The 17,658-nt window shown below is 34.3% G+C and overlaps 6 non-coding genes across 6 annotated transcripts; all 6 read right to left on the bottom strand.

Moving 5' to 3' along the window:
* Window positions 1-1,764: 1,764 nt before the first annotated feature.
* Window positions 1,765-1,838, bottom strand: TRNAI-AAU (transfer RNA isoleucine (anticodon AAU)). The gene has a single exon. It is a non-coding gene; the product is annotated as a tRNA-Ile (tRNA).
* Window positions 1,839-2,554: 716 nt separating this feature from the next.
* Window positions 2,555-2,628, bottom strand: TRNAI-AAU (transfer RNA isoleucine (anticodon AAU)). Its single transcript has one exon. It is a non-coding gene; the product is annotated as a tRNA-Ile (tRNA).
* Window positions 2,629-4,130: 1,502 nt separating this feature from the next.
* Window positions 4,131-4,204, bottom strand: TRNAI-AAU (transfer RNA isoleucine (anticodon AAU)). Its single transcript has one exon. It is a non-coding gene; the product is annotated as a tRNA-Ile (tRNA).
* Window positions 4,205-6,500: 2,296 nt separating this feature from the next.
* Window positions 6,501-6,574, bottom strand: TRNAI-AAU (transfer RNA isoleucine (anticodon AAU)). Its single transcript has one exon. It is a non-coding gene; the product is annotated as a tRNA-Ile (tRNA).
* Window positions 6,575-8,076: 1,502 nt separating this feature from the next.
* On the bottom strand, window positions 8,077-8,150 carry TRNAI-AAU (transfer RNA isoleucine (anticodon AAU)). The gene has a single exon. It is a non-coding gene; the product is annotated as a tRNA-Ile (tRNA).
* Window positions 8,151-17,202: 9,052 nt separating this feature from the next.
* Window positions 17,203-17,276, bottom strand: TRNAI-AAU (transfer RNA isoleucine (anticodon AAU)). The gene has a single exon. It is a non-coding gene; the product is annotated as a tRNA-Ile (tRNA).
* Window positions 17,277-17,658: the final 382 nt, after the last annotated feature.

The raw sequence follows: 17,658 nt of genomic DNA, 5'->3' as shown, positions 1-17,658 counted from the left end.
AAAAATAGGGTGTGAAATACTATATATTTAAAGGATAATGGTAAAAGATCTACAATGTATTCAAGGCAGTTACAAGGGATAATCACTATAGCCAATACTGATGATGAAGCCTAGTTTCCAAGCACTGTACTACAAGTTTGAATCCATTGTTGTCAATGATGTTTGGTCATCAAGAAAAACAAATGACTAGTGTGGGGATCGAACCCAAGACCTTGGCGTTATTAGCATCACGCTCTAACCAACTGAGCTAACCGGCCACACTGTTTGAATGTGAAAATCCAAAATGACAAATAATCTTCAAATCATTATATATATTATTTCTAAAAGGTGATTTTTGTTGACAATCATTTTTTCTCCCTTCATACTTTTGCAAAAACGATAAATGAGGTCCCATTTTAAAGATTAAGTTACTTGCTTCAGATAAATTGTTGGGTTAAGAATTGTATATGGTTTTGTTTCTTTAAAAATTGAAGTTACAAATTGACTTTGTGCCCTACACTTCTTTCCCTGGATGTGTTGATACAGCATGGCAAAGATGATCAGTTTTGCACAGCTTCTCGAATTGGCTACATATGAACCAGTTCTTCTTTCATCCTGCTACAAAACACCAACCTCACTATAAAATGAATTGTATTTTATTTGCATGAAACATTTACGCATGGGCCTCGTAGCAGATCATATACTGATTGAAAAGCATGTCTATTTTAAAGAAAAATCATAAAGCATAAAGTGCTTTGAAATGTGGCTTTGGTAAGAGGGCTTTCATTTCTTCCTACAGTCCAAAGCAAAATAAAAATAGGGTGTAAAATACTATATATTTAAAGGATAATGGTGCAAAATCTACAATGTATTCAAGGCAGTTACAAGGGATAATCACTATAGCCAATACTGATGATGAAGCCTAGTTTCCAAGCACTGTACTACAAGTTTAAATCCATTGTTGTTAATGATGTTTGGTCATCAAGAAAAACAAATAGCCAGTTGGGGGATCGAACCCAAGACCTTGGCATTATTAGCTCCACGCTATAACCAACTGAGCTAACCGGCCACACTGTTTGAATGCAAAAATCCAAAATGACAAATAATCTTCAAATCATTATATGTATTATTTCTAGAAGGTGATTTTTGTTGACGATCATTTTTTCTCCCTTTATACTTTTGCAAAAACGATAAATGAGGTCCCATTTTAAAGTTTAAGTTCTTTGCTTTAGATAAATTGTTAATTAAGGATTGTATATGGTTTTGTTTCTTTAAAAATTGAAGTTACAAATTGACTTTGTGCCCTACACTTCTTTCCCTGGATGTGTTGATACAGTATGGCAAAGATAATCAGTTTTGCACAGCTTCTCGAAATGGCTACATATGAACCAGTTCTTCTTTCATCCTACTACAAACCACCAACCTCACTATAAAATGAATTGTATTTTATTTGCACGAAACATTTACGCACTGGCCACCTAGTAGATCATATAATGTTTGAAAAGCATGTCTATTTTAAAGAAAAATCATAAAGCATAAAGTGCTTTGAAATGTGGCTTTAGTAAGAGGGCTTTCATTTCTTCCTACAGTCCAAATCAAAATAAAAATAGGGTGTAAAATACTATATATTTAAAGGATAATGGTAAAAGATCTACAATGTATTCAAGGCAGTTACAAGGGATAATCACTATAGCCAATACTGATGATGAAGCCTAGTTTCCAAGCACTGTACTACAAGTTTGAATCCATTGTTGTCAATGATGTTTGGTCATCAAGAAAAACAAATGACTAGTGTGGGGATCGAACCCAAGACCTTGGCGTTATTAGCACCACGCTCTAACCAACTGAGCTAACCGGCCACACTGTTTGAATGTGAAAATCCAAAATGACAAATAATCTTCAAATCATTATATATATTATTTCTAAAAGGTGATTTTTGTTGACAATCATTTTTTCTCCCTTCATACTTTTGCAAAAACGATAAATGAAGTCCCATTTTAAAGATTAAGTTACTTGCTTCAGATAAATTGTTAGTTAAGAATTGTATATGGTTTTGTTTCTTTAAAAATTGAAGTTACAAATTGACTTTGTGCCCTACACTTCTTTCCCTGGATGTGTTGATACAGCATGGCAAAGATGATCAGTTTTGCACAGCTTCTCGAATTGGCTACATATGAACCAGTTCTTCTTTCATCCTACTACAAAACACCAACCTCACTATAAAATGAATTGTATTTTATTTGCATGAAACATTTACGCATGGGCCTCGTAGCAGATCATATACTGATTGAAAAGCATGTCTATTTTAAAGAAAAATCATAAAGCATAAAGTGCTTTGAAATGTGGCTTTGGTAAGAGGGCTTTCATTTCTTCCTACAGTCCAAAGCTAAATAAAAATAGGGTGTAAAATACTATATATTTAAAGGATAATGGTAAAAGATCTACAATGTATTCAAGGCAGTTACAAGGGATAATCACTATAGCCAATACTGATGATGAAGCCTAGTTTCCAAGCACTGTACTACAAGTTTAAATCCATTGTTGTCAATGATGTTTGGTCATCAAGAAAAACAAATGACTAGTGTGGGGATCGAACCCAAGACCTTGGCGTTATTAGCACCACGCTCTAACCAACTGAGCTAACCGGCCACACTGTTTGAATGTGAAAATCCAAAATGACAAATAATCTTCAAATCATTATTTATATTATTTCTAAAAGGTGATTTTTGTTGACAATCATTTTTTCTCCCTTCATACTTTTGCAAAAACGATAAATGGTCCCATTTTAAAGATTAAGTTACTTGCTTCAGATAAATTGTTAGTTAAGAATTGTATATGGTTTTGTTTCTTTAAAAATTGAAGTTACAAATTGACTTTGTGCCCTACACTTCTTTCCCTGGATGTGTTGATACAGCATGGCAAAGATGATCAGTTTTGCACAGCTTCTCGAAATGGCTACATATGAACCAGTTCCTCTTTCATCCTACTACAAACCACCAACCTCACTATAAAATGAATTGTATTTTATTTGCACGAAACATTTACACACTGGCCACCTAGTAGATCATATAATGTTTGAAAAGCATTTCTATTTTAAAGAAAAATCATAAAGCATAAAGTGCTTTGAAGTGTGGCATTGGTAATAGGGCTTTCATTTCTTCCTACAGTCCAAATCAAAATAAAAATAGGGTGTAAAATACTATATATTTAAAGGAAAATGGTAAAAGATCTACAATGTATTCAAGGCAGTTACAAGGGATAATCACTATAGCCAATACTGATGATGAAGCCTAGTTTCCAAGCACTGTACTACAAGTTTAAATCCATTGTTGTCAATGATGTTTGGTCATCAAGAAAAACAAATGACTAGTGTGGGGATCGAACCCAAGACCTTGGCGTTATTGGCACCACGCTCTAACCAACTGAGCTAACCGGCCACACTGTTTGAATGTGAAAATCCAAAATGACAAATAATCTTCAAATCATTATATATATTATTTCTAAAAGGTGATTTTTGTTGACAATCATTTTTTCTCCCTTCATACTTTTGCAAAAACGATAAATGGTCCCATTTTAAAGATTAAGTTACTTGCTTCAGATAAATTGTTAGTTAAGAATTGTATATGGTTTTGTTTCTTTAAAAATTGACGTTACAAATTGACTTTGTGCCCTACACTTCTTTCCCTGGATGTGTTGGTACAGCATGGCAAAGATGATCAGTTTTGCACAGCTTCTCGAAATGGCTACATATGAACCAGTTCCTCTTTCATCCTACTACAAACCACCAACCTCACTATAAAATGAATTGTATTTTATTTGCACGAAACATTTACGCACTGGCCACCTAGTAGATCATATAATGTTTGAAAAGCATGTCTATTTTAAAGAAAAATCATAAAGCATAAAGTGCTTTGAAATGTGGCTTTAGTAAGAGGGCTTTCATTTCTTCCTACAGTCCAAATCAAAATAAAAATAGGGTGTAAAATACTATATATTTAAAGGATAATGGTAAAAGATCTACAATGTATTCAAGGCAGTTACAAGGGATAATCACTATAGCCAATACTGATGATGAAGCCTAGTTTCCTAGCACTGTACTACAAGTTTGAATCCATTGTTGTCAATGATGTTTGGTCATCAAGAAAAACAAATGACTAGTGTGGGGATCGAACCCAAGACCTTGGCGTTATTAGCACCACGCTCTAACCAACTGAGCTAACCGGCCACACTGTTTGAATGTGAAAATCCAAAATGACAAATAATCTTCAAATCATTATATATATTATTTCTAAAAGGTGATTTTTGTTGACAATCATTTTTTCTCCCTTCATACTTTTGCAAAAACGATAAATGAAGTCCCATTTTAAAGATTAAGTTACTTGCTTCAGATAAATTGTTAGTTAAGAATTGTATATGGTTTTGTTTCTTTAAAAATTGAAGTTACAAATTGACTTTGTGCCCTACACTTCTTTCCCTGGATGTGTTGATACAGCATGGCAAAGATGATCAGTTTTGCACAGCTTCTCGAATTGGCTACATATGAACCAGTTCTTCTTTCATCCTACTACAAAACACCAACCTCACTATAAAATGAATTGTATTTTATTTGCATGAAACATTTACGCATGGGCCTCGTAGCAGATCATATACTGATTGAAAAGCATGTCTATTTTAAAGAAAAATCATAAAGCATAAAGTGCTTTGAAATGTGGCTTTGGTAAGAGGGCTTTCATTTCTTCCTACAGTCCAAAGCAAAATAAAAATAGGGTGTAAAATACTATATATTTAAAGGATAATGGTGCAAAATCTACAATGTATTCAAGGCAGTTACAAGGGATAATCACTATAGCCAATACTGATGATGAAGCCTAGTTTCCAAGCACTGTACTACAAGTTTAAATCCATTGTTGTCAATGATGTTTGGTCATCAAGAAAAACAAATAGCCAGTTGGGGGATCGAACCCAAGACCTTGGCATTATTAGCTCCACGCTATAACCAACTGAGCTAACCGGCCACACTGTTTGAATGCAAAAATCCAAAATGACAAATAATCTTCAAATCATTATATGTATTATTTCTAGAAGGTGATTTTTGTTGACGATCATTTTTTCTCCCTTTATACTTTTGCAAAAACGATAAATGAGGTCCCATTTTAAAGTTTAAGTTCTTTGCTTTAGATAAATTGTTAATTAAGGATTGTATATGGTTTTGTTTCTTTAAAAATTGAAGTTACAAATTGACTTTGTGCCCTACACTTCTTTCCCTGGATGTGTTGATACAGTATGGCAAAGATAATCAGTTTTGCACAGCTTCTCGAAATGGCTACATATGAACCAGTTCTTCTTTCATCCTACTACAAACCACCAACCTCACTATAAAATGAATTGTATTTTATTTGCACGAAACATTTACGCACTGGCCACCTAGTAGATCATATAATGTTTGAAAAGCATGTCTATTTTAAAGAAAAATCATAAAGCATAAAGTGCTTTGAAATGTGGCTTTAGTAAGAGGGCTTTCATTTCTTCCTACAGTCCAAATCAAAATAAAAATAGGGTGTAAAATACTATATATTTAAAGGATAATGGTAAAAGATCTACAATGTATTCAAGGCAGTTACAAGGGATAATCACTATAGCCAATACTGATGATGAAGCCTAGTTTCCAAGCACTGTACTACAAGTTTGAATCCATTGTTGTCAATGATGTTTGGTCATCAAGAAAAACAAATGACTAGTGTGGGGATCGAACCCAAGACCTTGGCGTTATTAGCACGACGCTCTAACCAACTGAGCTAACCGGCCACACTGTTTGAATGTGAAAATCCAAAATGACAAATAATCTTCAAATCATTATATATATTATTTCTAAAAGGTGATTTTTGTTGACAATCATTTTTTCTCCCTTCATACTTTTGCAAAAACGATAAATGAAGTCCCATTTTAAAGATTAAGTTACTTGCTTCAGATAAATTGTTAGTTAAGAATTGTATATGGTTTTGTTTCTTTAAAAATTGAAGTTACAAATTGACTTTGTGCCCTACACTTCTTTCCCTGGATGTGTTGATACAGCATGGCAAAGATGATCAGTTTTGCACAGCTTCTCGAATTGGCTACATATGAACCAGTTCTTCTTTCATCCTACTACAAAACACCAACCTCACTATAAAATGAATTGTATTTTATTTGCATGAAACATTTACGCATGGGCCTCGTAGCAGATCATATACTGATTGAAAAGCATGTCTATTTTAAAGAAAAATCATAAAGCATAAAGTGCTTTGAAATGTGGCTTTGGTAAGAGGGCTTTCATTTCTTCCTACAGTCCAAAGCTAAATAAAAATAGGGTGTAAAATACTATATATTTAAAGGATAATGGTAAAAGATCTACAATGTATTCAAGGCAGTTACAAGGGATAATCACTATAGCCAATACTGATGATGAAGCCTAGTTTCCAAGCACTGTACTACAAGTTTAAATCCATTGTTGTCAATGATGTTTGGTCATCAAGAAAAACAAATGACTAGTGTGGGGATCGAACCCAAGACCTTGGCGTTATTAGCACCACGCTCTAACCAACTGAGCTAACCGGCCACACTGTTTGAATGTGAAAATCCAAAATGACAAATAATCTTCAAATCATTATATATATTATTTCTAAAAGGTGATTTTTGTTGACAATCATTTTTTCTCCCTTCATACTTTTGCAAAAACGATAAATGGTCCCATTTTAAAGATTAAGTTACTTGCTTCAGATAAATTGTTAGTTAAGAATTGTATATGGTTTTGTTTCTTTAAAAATTGAAGTTACAAATTGACTTTGTGCCCTACACTTCTTTCCCTGGATGTGTTGATACAGCATGGCAAAGATGATCAGTTTTGCACAGCTTCTCGAAATGGCTACATATGAACCAGTTCCTCTTTCATCCTACTACAAACCACCAACCTCACTATAAAATGAATTGTATTTTATTTGCACGAAACATTTACACACTGGCCACCTAGTAGATCATATAATGTTTGAAAAGCATTTCTATTTTAAAGAAAAATCATAAAGCATAAAGTGCTTTGAAGTGTGGCATTGGTAATAGGGCTTTCATTTCTTCCTACAGTCCAAATCAAAATAAAAATAGGGTGTAAAATACTATATATTTAAAGGAAAATGGTAAAAGATCTACAATGTATTCAAGGCAGTTACAAGGGATAATCACTATAGCCAATACTGATGATGAAGCCTAGTTTCCAAGCACTGTACTACAAGTTTAAATCCATTGTTGTCAATGATGTTTGGTCATCAAGAAAAACAAATGACTAGTGTGGGGATCGAACCCAAGACCTTGGCGTTATTGGCACCACGCTCTAACCAACTGAGCTAACCGGCCACACTGTTTGAATGTGAAAATCCAAAATGACAAATAATCTTCAAATCATTATATATATTATTTCTAAAAGGTGATTTTTGTTGACAATCATTTTTTCTCCCTTCATACTTTTGCAAAAACGATAAATGGTCCCATTTTAAAGATTAAGTTACTTGCTTCAGATAAATTGTTAGTTAAGAATTGTATATGGTTTTGTTTCTTTAAAAATTGACGTTACAAATTGACTTTGTGCCCTACACTTCTTTCCCTGGATGTGTTGATACAGCATGGCAAAGATGATCAGTTTTGCACAGCTTCTCGAAATGGCTACATATGAACCAGTTCCTCTTTCATCCTACTACAAACCACCAACCTCACTATAAAATGAATTGTATTTTATTTGCACGAAACATTTACACACTGGCCACCTAGTAGATCATATAATGTTCGAAAAGCATTTCTATTCTAAAGAAAAATCATAAAGCATAAAGTGCTTTGAAGTGTGGCATTGGTAATAGGGCTGTCATTTCTTCCTACAGTCCAAATCAAAATAAAAATAGGGTGTAAAATACTATATATTTAAAGGATAATGGTAAAAGATCTACAAGGTATTCAAGGCAGTTACAAGGGATAATCACTATAGCCAATACTGATGATGAAGCCTAGTTTCCAAGCACTGTACTACAAGTTTAAATCCATTGTTGTCAATGATGTTTGGTCATCAAGAAAAACAAATGACTAGTGTGGGGATCGAACCCAAGACCTTGGCGTTATTAGCACCACGCTCTAACCAACTGAGCTAACCGGCCACACTGTTTGAATGTGAAAATCCAAAATGACAAATAATCTTCAAATCATTATATATATTATTTCTAAAAGGTGATTTTTGTTGACAATCATTTTTTCTCCCTTCATACTTTTGCAAAAACGATAAATGAGGTCCCATTTTAAAGATTAAGTTACTTGCTTCAGATAAATTGTTAGTTAAGAATTGTATATGGTTTTGTTTCTTTAAAAATTGAAGTTACAAATTGACTTTGTGCCCTACACTTCTTTCCCTGGATGTGTTGATACAGCATGGCAAAGATGATCAGTTTTGCACAGCTTCTCGAATTGGCTACATATGAACCAGTTCTTCTTTCATCGTACTACAAAACACCAACCTCACTATAAAATGAATTGTATTTTATTTGCATGAAACATTTACGCATGGGCCTCGTAGCAGATCATATACTGATTGAAAAGCATGTCTATTTTAAAGAAAAATCATAAAGCATAAAGTGCTTTGAAATGTGGCTTTGGTAAGAGGGCTTTCATTTCATCCTACAGTCCAAAGCAAAATAAAAATAGGGTGTAAAATACTATATATTTAAAGGATAATGGTACAAAATCTACAATGTATTCAAGGCAGTTACAAGAGATAATCACTAGAGCCAATACTGATGATGAAGCCTAGTTTCCAAGCACTGTACTACAAGTTTAAATCCATTGCTATCAATGATGTTTGGTCATCAAGAAAAACAAATGGCCAGTGTGGGGATCGAGCCCAAGACCTTGGCGTTATTAGCACCATGCTCTAACCAACTGAGCTAATCGGCCACACTGTTTGAATGTGAAAATCCAAAATGACAAATAATCTTCAAATCATTATATATATTATTTCGAAAAGGTGATTTTTGTTGACAATCATTTTTTCTCCCTTCATACTTTTGCAAAAACGAGAAATGAGGTCCCATTTTAAAGATTAAGTTATTTGCTTCAGATAAATTGTTAGTTAAGAATTGTATATGGTTTTGTTTCTTTAAAAATTGAAGTTACAAATTGACTTTGTGCCCTACACTTCTTTCCCTAGATGTGTTGATACAGCATGGCAAAGATGATCAGTTTTGCACAGCTTCTCAAAATGGCTACATATGAACCAGTTCCTCTTTCATCCTACTACAAACAACCAACCTCACTATAAAATGAATTGTATTTGGTACTTATGAGTTATCCGGGCGCCCGATTTTAAAATCGGGTCGGATCGGGACATCGCATCGCATCGCATGCGACCATCGGATGCGATGCGATGCGATGCGATGACCCGATTTTTCCATAGGAATCAATGTTAAAATGGACTGAGTCCATTTTAACATGGAATTCAATGGGAAAAAGGGTCCTTTTCATACCCCTACTATCCAAGTGGGCATGGAGTTGGATATAAACCTGTGGCGAGCGTAGCGAGCCACCGAGCCCGAAGCGTGGCGAGCGTAGCGAGCCCCGCGAGGGGACACAGAATACCGTCCCCTCGCGGGGCTCGCTTCGCTCGCCACGCTTCGGGCTCGGTGGCTCGCTACGCTCGCCACAGGTTTATATCCAACTCCATGCCCACTTGGATAGTAGGGGTATGAAAAGGACCCCTTTTTCCATAGGAATCATTTTAACATTGATTCCTATGGAAAAATCGGGCCATCGCATCCGATGGTCGCATGCGATGCGATGCGATATCGCATCGCATCGCATCTGATTGTATGCCTTAACTTAAGGCATACAATCAAAAAATCGGGCGCCCGGATAACTCACAAGTACCTTGTATTTTATTTGCATGAAACATTTACGCACTGGCCACCTAGTAGATCATATAATGTTTGAAAAGCATTTCTATTTTAAAGAAAAATCATAAAGCATAAAGTGCTTTAAAGTGTGGCATTGGTAATAGGGCTTTCATTTCTTCCTACAGTCCAAATCAAAATAAAAATAGGGTGTAAAATACTATATATTTAAAGGAAAATGGTAAAAGATCTATAATGTATTCAAGGCAGTTACAAGAGATAATCACTATAGCCAATACTGATGATGAAGCCTAGTTTCCAAGCACTGTACTACAAGTTTGAATCCATTTCTGGCAATGATGTTTGGTCATCAAGAAAAACAAATGGCCAGTGTGGGGATCGAGCCGAAGACCTTGGCGTTATTAGCACCATGCTCTAACCAACTGAGCTAATCGGCCACACTGTTTGAATGTGAAAATCCAAAATGACAAATAATCTTCAAATCATTATATATATTATTTCAAAAAGGTGATTTTTGTTGACAATCATTTTTTCTCCCTTCATACTTTTGCAAAAACGATAAATGAGGTCCCATTTTAAAGATTAAGTTACTTGCTTCAGATAAATTGTTAGTTAAGAATTGTATATGGTTTTGTTTCTTTAAAAATTGAAGTTACAAATTGACTTTGTGCCATACACTTCTTTCCCTGGATGTGTTGATACAGCATGGCAAAGATGATCAGTTTTGCACAGCTTCTCGAATTGGCTACATATGAACCAGTTCTTCTTTCATCCTACTACAAAACACCAACCTCACTATAAAATGAATTGTATTTTATTTGCATGAAACATTTATGCATGGGCCTCGTAGCAGATCATATACTGATTGAAAAGCATGTCTATTTTAAAGAACAATCATAAAGCATAAAGTGCTTTGAAATGTGGCTTTGGTAAGAGGGCTTTCATTTCTTCCTACAGTCCAAAGCAAAATAAAAATAGGGTGTAAAATACTATATATTTAAAGGATAATGGTACAAAATCTACAATGTATTCAAGGCAGTTACAAGGGATAATCACTATATCCAGTACTGATGATGAAGCCTAGTTTCCAAGCACTGTACTACAAGTTTAAATCCATTGTTGTCAATGATGTTTGGTCATTAAGAAAAAAAAATGGCCAGTGTGTGGATCGAACCCAAGACCTTGGCGTTATTAGCACCACGCTATAACCAACTGAGCTAACCGGCCACACTGTTTGAATGCGAAAATCCAAAATGACAAATAATCTTCAAATCATTATATGTGTTATTTCTAGAAGGTGATTTTTGTTGACGATCATTTTTTCTCCCTTCATACTTTTGCAAAAACGATAAATGAGGTCCCATTTTAAAGTTTAAGTTCTTTGCTTTAGATAAATTGTTAATTAAGGATTGTATATGGTTTTGTTTCTTTAAAAATTGAAGTTACAAATTGACTTTGTGCCCTACACTTCTTTCCCTGGATGTGTTGATACAGCATGGCAAAGATAATCAGTTTTGCACAGCTTCTCGAAATGGCTACATATGAACCAGTTCCTCTTTCATCCTACTACAAACCAACAACCTCACTATAAAATGAATTGTATTTTATTTGCATGAAACATTTACGCACTGGCCACCTAGTAGATCATATAATGTTTGAAAAGCACTTCTATTTTAAAGAAAAATCATAAAGCATAAAGTGCTTTGGAGTGTGGCTTTGGTAAGAGGGCTTTCATTTCTTCCTACAGTCCAAAGCAAAATAAAAATATGGTGCAAAATACTATATATTTAAAGGATAATGGTAAAAGATCTACAATGTATTCAAGGCAGTTACAAGAGATAATCACTATAGCCAATACTGATGATGAAGCCTAGTTTCCAAGCACTGTACTACAAGTTTGAATCCATTTCTGTCAATGATGTTTGGTCATCAAGAAAAACAAATGGCCAGTGTGGGGATCGAGCCCAAGACCTTGGCGTTATTAGCACCATGCTCTAACCAACTGAGCTAATCGGCCACACTGTTTGAAGGTGAAAATCCAAAATGACAAATAATCTTTAAATCATTATATGTATTATTTCAAGAAGGTGATTTTTGTTGACAATCATTTTTTCTCCCTTCATACTTTTGCAAAAACGATAAATGAGGTCCCATTTATGGCTACATATGAACCAGTTCCTCTTTCATCCTACTACAAACCAACAACCTCACTATAAAATGAATTGTATTTTATTTGCATGAAACATTTACGCACTGGCCACCTAGTAGATCATATAATGTTTGAAAAGCACTTCTATTTTAAAGAAAAATCATAAAGCATAAAGTGCTTTGGAGTGTGGCTTTGGTAAGAGGGCTTTCATTTCTTCCTACAGTCCAAAGCAAAATAAAAATATGGTGCAAAATACTATATATTTAAAGGATAATGGTAAAAGATCTACAATGTATTCAAGGCAGTTACAAGAGATAATCACTATAGCCAATACTGATGATGAAGCCTAGTTTCCAAGCACTGTACTACAAGTTTGAATCCATTTCTGTCAATGATGTTTGGTCATCAAGAAAAACAAATGGCCAGTGTGGGGATCGAGCCCAAGACCTTGGCGTTATTAGCACCATGCTCTAACCAACTGAGCTAATCGGCCACACTGTTTGAAGGTGAAAATCCAAAATGACAAATAATCTTTAAATCATTATATGTATTATTTCAAGAAGGTGATTTTTGTTGACAATCATTTTTTCTCCCTTCATACTTTTGCAAAAACGATAAATGAGGTCCCATTTTAAAGATTAAGTTACTTGCTTCAGATAAATTGTTAGTTAAGAATTGTATAAGGTTTTGTTTCTTTAAAAATTGAAGTTACAAATTGACTTTGTGCCATACACTTCTTTCCCTGGATGTGTTGATACAGCATGGCAAAGATGATCAGTTTTGCACAGCTTCTCGAATTGGCTACATATGAACCAGTTCTTCTTTCATCCTACTACAAAACACCAACCTCACTATAAAATGAATTGTATTTTATTTGCATGAAACATTTACGCATGGGCCTCGTAGCAGATCATATACTGATTGAAAAGCATGTCTATTTTAAAGAAAAATCATAAAGCATAAAGTGCTTTGAAATGTGGCTTTGGTAAGAGGGCTTTCATTTCTTCCTACAGTCCAAAGCAAAATAAAAATAGGGTGTAAAATACTATATATTTAAAGGATAATGGTACAAAATCTACAATGTATTCAAGGCAGTTACAAGAGATAATCACTAGAGCCAATACTGATGATGAAGCCTAGTTTCCAAGCACTGTACTACAAGTTTAAATCCATTGTTGTCAATGATGTTTGGTCATTAAGAAAAACAAACGGCCAATGTGTGGATCGAACCCAAGACCTTGGCGTTATTAGCACCACGCTATAACCAACTGAGCTAACCGGCCACACTGTTTGAATGTGAAAATCCAAAATGACAAATAATCTTCAAATCATTATATGTATTATTTCTAAAAGGTGATTTTTGTTGACAATCATTTTTTCTCCCTTCATACTTTTGCAAAAACGATAAATGAGGTCCCATTTTAAAGATTAAGTTACTTGCTTCAGATAAATTGTTAGTTAAGAATTGTATATGGTTTTGTTTCTTTAAAAATTGAAGTTACAAATTGACTTTGTGCCATACACTTCTTTCCCTGGATGTGTTGATACAGCATGGCAAAGATGATCAGTTTTGCACAGCTTCTCGAATTGGCTACATATGAACCAGTTCTTCTTTCATCCTACTACAAAACACCAACCTCACTATAAAATGAATTGTATTTTATTTGCATGAAACAATTACGCATGGGCCTCGTAGCAGATCATATACTGATTGAAAAGCATGTCTATTTTAAAGAAAAATCATAAAGCATAAAGTGCTTTGAAATGTGGCTTTGGTAAGAGGGCTTTCATTTCTTCCTACAGTCCAAAGCAAAATAAAAATAGGGTGTAAAATACTATATATTTAAAGGATAATGGTACAAAATCTACAATGTATTCAAGGCAGTTACAAGGGATAATCACTATATCCAGTACTGATGATGAAGCCTAGTTTCCAAGCACTGTACTACAAGTTTAAATCCATTGTTGTCAATGATGTTTGGTCATTAAGAAAAAAAAATGGCCAGTGTGTGGATCGAACCCAAGACTTTGGCGTTATTAGCACCACGCTCTAACCAACTGAGCTAACCGGCCACACTGTTTGAATGCAAAAATCCAAAATGACAAATAATCTTCAAATCATTATATGTATTATTTCTAGAAGGTGATTTTTGTTGACGATCATTTTTTCTCCCTTCATACTTTTGCAAAAACGATAAATGAGGTCCCATTTTAAAGTGTAAGTTCTTTGCTTCAGATAAATTGTTAATTAAGGATTGTATATGGTTTTGTTTCTTTAAAAATTGAAGTTACAAATTGACTTTGTGCCCTACACTTCTTTCCCTGGATGTGTTGATACAGCATGGCAAAGATAATCAGTTTTGCACAGCTTCTCGAAATGGCTACATATGAACCAGTTCCTCTTTCATCCTACTACAAACCACCAACCTCACTATAAAATTAATTGTATTTTATTTGCATGAAACATTTACGCACTGGCCACCTAGTAGATCATATAATGTTTGAAAAGCACTTCTATTTTAAAGAAAAATCATAAAGCATAAAGTGCTTTGGAGTGTGGCTAATGGTAAGAGGGCTTTCATTTCTTCCTACAGTCCAAAGCAAAATAAAAATATGGTGCAAAATACTATATATTTAAAGGATAATGGTAAAAGATCTACAATGTATTCAAGGCAGTTACAAGGGATAATCACTATAGCCAATACTGATGATGAAGCCTAGTTTCCAAGCACTGTACTACAAGTTTGAATCCATTGCTGTCAATGATGTTTGGTCATCAAGAAAAACAAATGGCCAGTGTGGGGATCGAGCCCAAGACCTTGGCGTTATTAGCACCATGCTCTAACCAACTGAGCTAATCGGCCACACTTTTTGAATGTGAAAATCCAAAATGTCAAATAATCTTCAAATCATTATATATATTATTTCTAAAAGGTGATTTTTGTTGACAATCATTTTTTCTCCCTTCATACTTTTGCAAAAACGATAAATGAGGTCCCATTTTAAAGATTAAGTTACTTGCTTCAGATAAATTGTTAGTTAAGAATTGTATATGGTTTTGTTTCTTTAAAAATTGAAGTTACAAATTGACTTTGTGCCCTACACTTCTTTCCCTGGATGTGTTGATACAGCATGGCAAAGATGATCAGTTTTGCACAGCTTCTCGAATTGGCTACATATGAACCAGTTCTTCTTTCATCCTACTACAAAACACCAACCTCACTATAAAATGAATTGTATTTTATTTGCATGAAACATTTACGCATGGGCCTCGTAGCAGATCATATTCTGATTGAAAAGCATGTCTATTTTAAAGAAAAATCATAAAGCATAAAGTGCTTTGAAATGTGGCTTTGGTAAGAGGGCTTTCATTTCATCCTACAGTCCAAAGCAAAATAAAAATAGGGTGTAAAATACTATATATTTAAAGGATAATGGTACAAAATCTACAATGTATTCAAGGCAGTTACAAGGGATAATCACTATATCCAGTACTGATGATGAAGCCTAGTTTCCATGCACTGTACTACAAGTTTAAATCTATTGTTGTCAATGATGTTTGGTCATTAAGAAAAACAAATGGCCAGTGTGTGGATCGAACCCAAGACCTTGGCGTTATTAGCACCACGCTATAACCAACTGAGCTAACCGGCCACACTGTTTGAATGCAAAAATCCAAAATGACAAATAATCTTCAAATCATTATATGTATTATTTCTAGAAGGTGATTTTTGTTGACGATCATTTTTTCTCCCTTCATACTTTTGCAAAAACGATAAATGAGGTCCCATTTTAAAGTTTAAGTTCTTTGCTTTAGATAAATTGTTAATTAAGGATTGTATATGGTTTTGTTTCTTTAAAAATTGAAGTTACAAATTGACTTTGTGCCCTACACTTCTTTCCCTGGATGTGTTGATACAGCATGGCAAAGATAATCAGTTTTGCACAGCTTCTCGAAATGGCTACATATGAACCAGTTCCTCTTTCATCCTACTACAAACAACCAACCTCACTATAAAATGAATTGTATTTTATTTGCATGAAACATTTACGCACTGGCCACCTAGTAGATCATATAATGTTTGAAAAGCACTTCTATTTTAAAGAAAAATCATAAAGCATAAAGTGCTTTGAAATGTGGCTTTGGTAAGAGGGCTTTCATTTCATCCTACAGTCCAAAGCAAAATAAAAATAGGGTGTAAAATACTATATATTTAAAGGATAATGGTACAAAATCTACAATGTATTCAAGGCAGTTACAAGGGATAATCACTATATCCAGTACTGATGATGAAGCCTAGTTTCCAAGCACTGTACTACAAGTTTAAATCCATTGTTGTCAATGATGTTTGGTCATTAAGAAAAACAAATGGCCAGTGTGTGGATCGAACCCAAGACCTTTGCATTATTAGCACCACGCTCTAACCAACTGAGCTAACCGGCCACACTGCTTGAACGCAAAAATCCAAAATGACAAATAATCTTCAAATCATTATATGTATTATTTCTAGAAGGTGATTTTTGTTGACGATCATTTTTTCTCCCTTCATACTTTTGCAAAAACGATAAATGAGGTCCCATTTTAAAGTTTAAGTTCTTTGCTTTAGATAAATTGTTAATTAAGGATTGTATATGGTTTTGTTTCTTTAAAAATTGAAGTTACAAATTGACTTTGTGCCCTACACTTCTTTCCCTGGATGTGTTGATACAGCATGGCAAAGATAATCAGTTTTGCACAGCTTCTCGAAATGGCTACATATGAACCAGTTCCTCTTTCATCCTACTACAAACCACCAACCTCACTATAAAATGAATTGTATTTTATTTGCATGAAACATTTACGCACTGGCCACCTAGTAGATCATATAATGTTTGAAAAGCACTTCTATTTTAAAGAAAAATCATAAAGCATAAAGTGCTTTGGAGTGTGGCTTTGGTAAGAGGGCTTTTATTTCTTCCTACAGTCCAAAGCAAAATAAAAATATGGTGCAAAATACTATATATTTAAAGGATAATGGTAAAAGATCTACAATGTATTCAAGGCAGTTACAAGGGATAATCACTATAGCCAATACTGATGATGAAGCCTAGTTTCCAAGCACTGTACTACAAGTTTAAATCCATTGTTGTCAATGATGTTTGGTCATCAAGAAAAACAAATGACTAGTGTGGGGATCGAACCCAAGACCTTGGCGTTATTAGCACCACGCTCTAACCAACTGAGCTAACCGGCCACACTGTTTGAATGTGAAAATCCAAAATGTCAAATAATCTTCAAATCATTATATATATTATTTCTAAAAGGTGATTTTTGTTGACAATCATTTTTTCTCCCTTCATACTTTTGCAAAAACGATAAATGAGGTCCCATTTTAAAGATTAAGTTACTTGCTTCAGATAAATTGTTAGTTAAGAATTGTATATGGTTTTGTTTCTTTAAAAATTGAAGTTACAAATTGACTTTGTGCCCTACACTTCTTTCCCTGGATGTGTTGATACAGCATGGCAAAGATGATCAGTTTTGCACAGCTTCTCGAAATGGCTACATATGAACCAGTTCTTCTTTCATCCTACTACAAAACACCAACCTCACTATAAAATGAATTGTATTTTATT

This window comes from Crinia signifera, chromosome 2 (assembly GCF_055691185.1).
Source record: "Crinia signifera chromosome 2, ASM5569118v1, whole genome shotgun sequence".
In the NCBI taxonomy this organism is placed as follows: Eukaryota; Metazoa; Chordata; class Amphibia; order Anura; family Myobatrachidae; genus Crinia; species Crinia signifera.
This window is presented reverse-complemented; position numbering and strand designations above follow the sequence as displayed.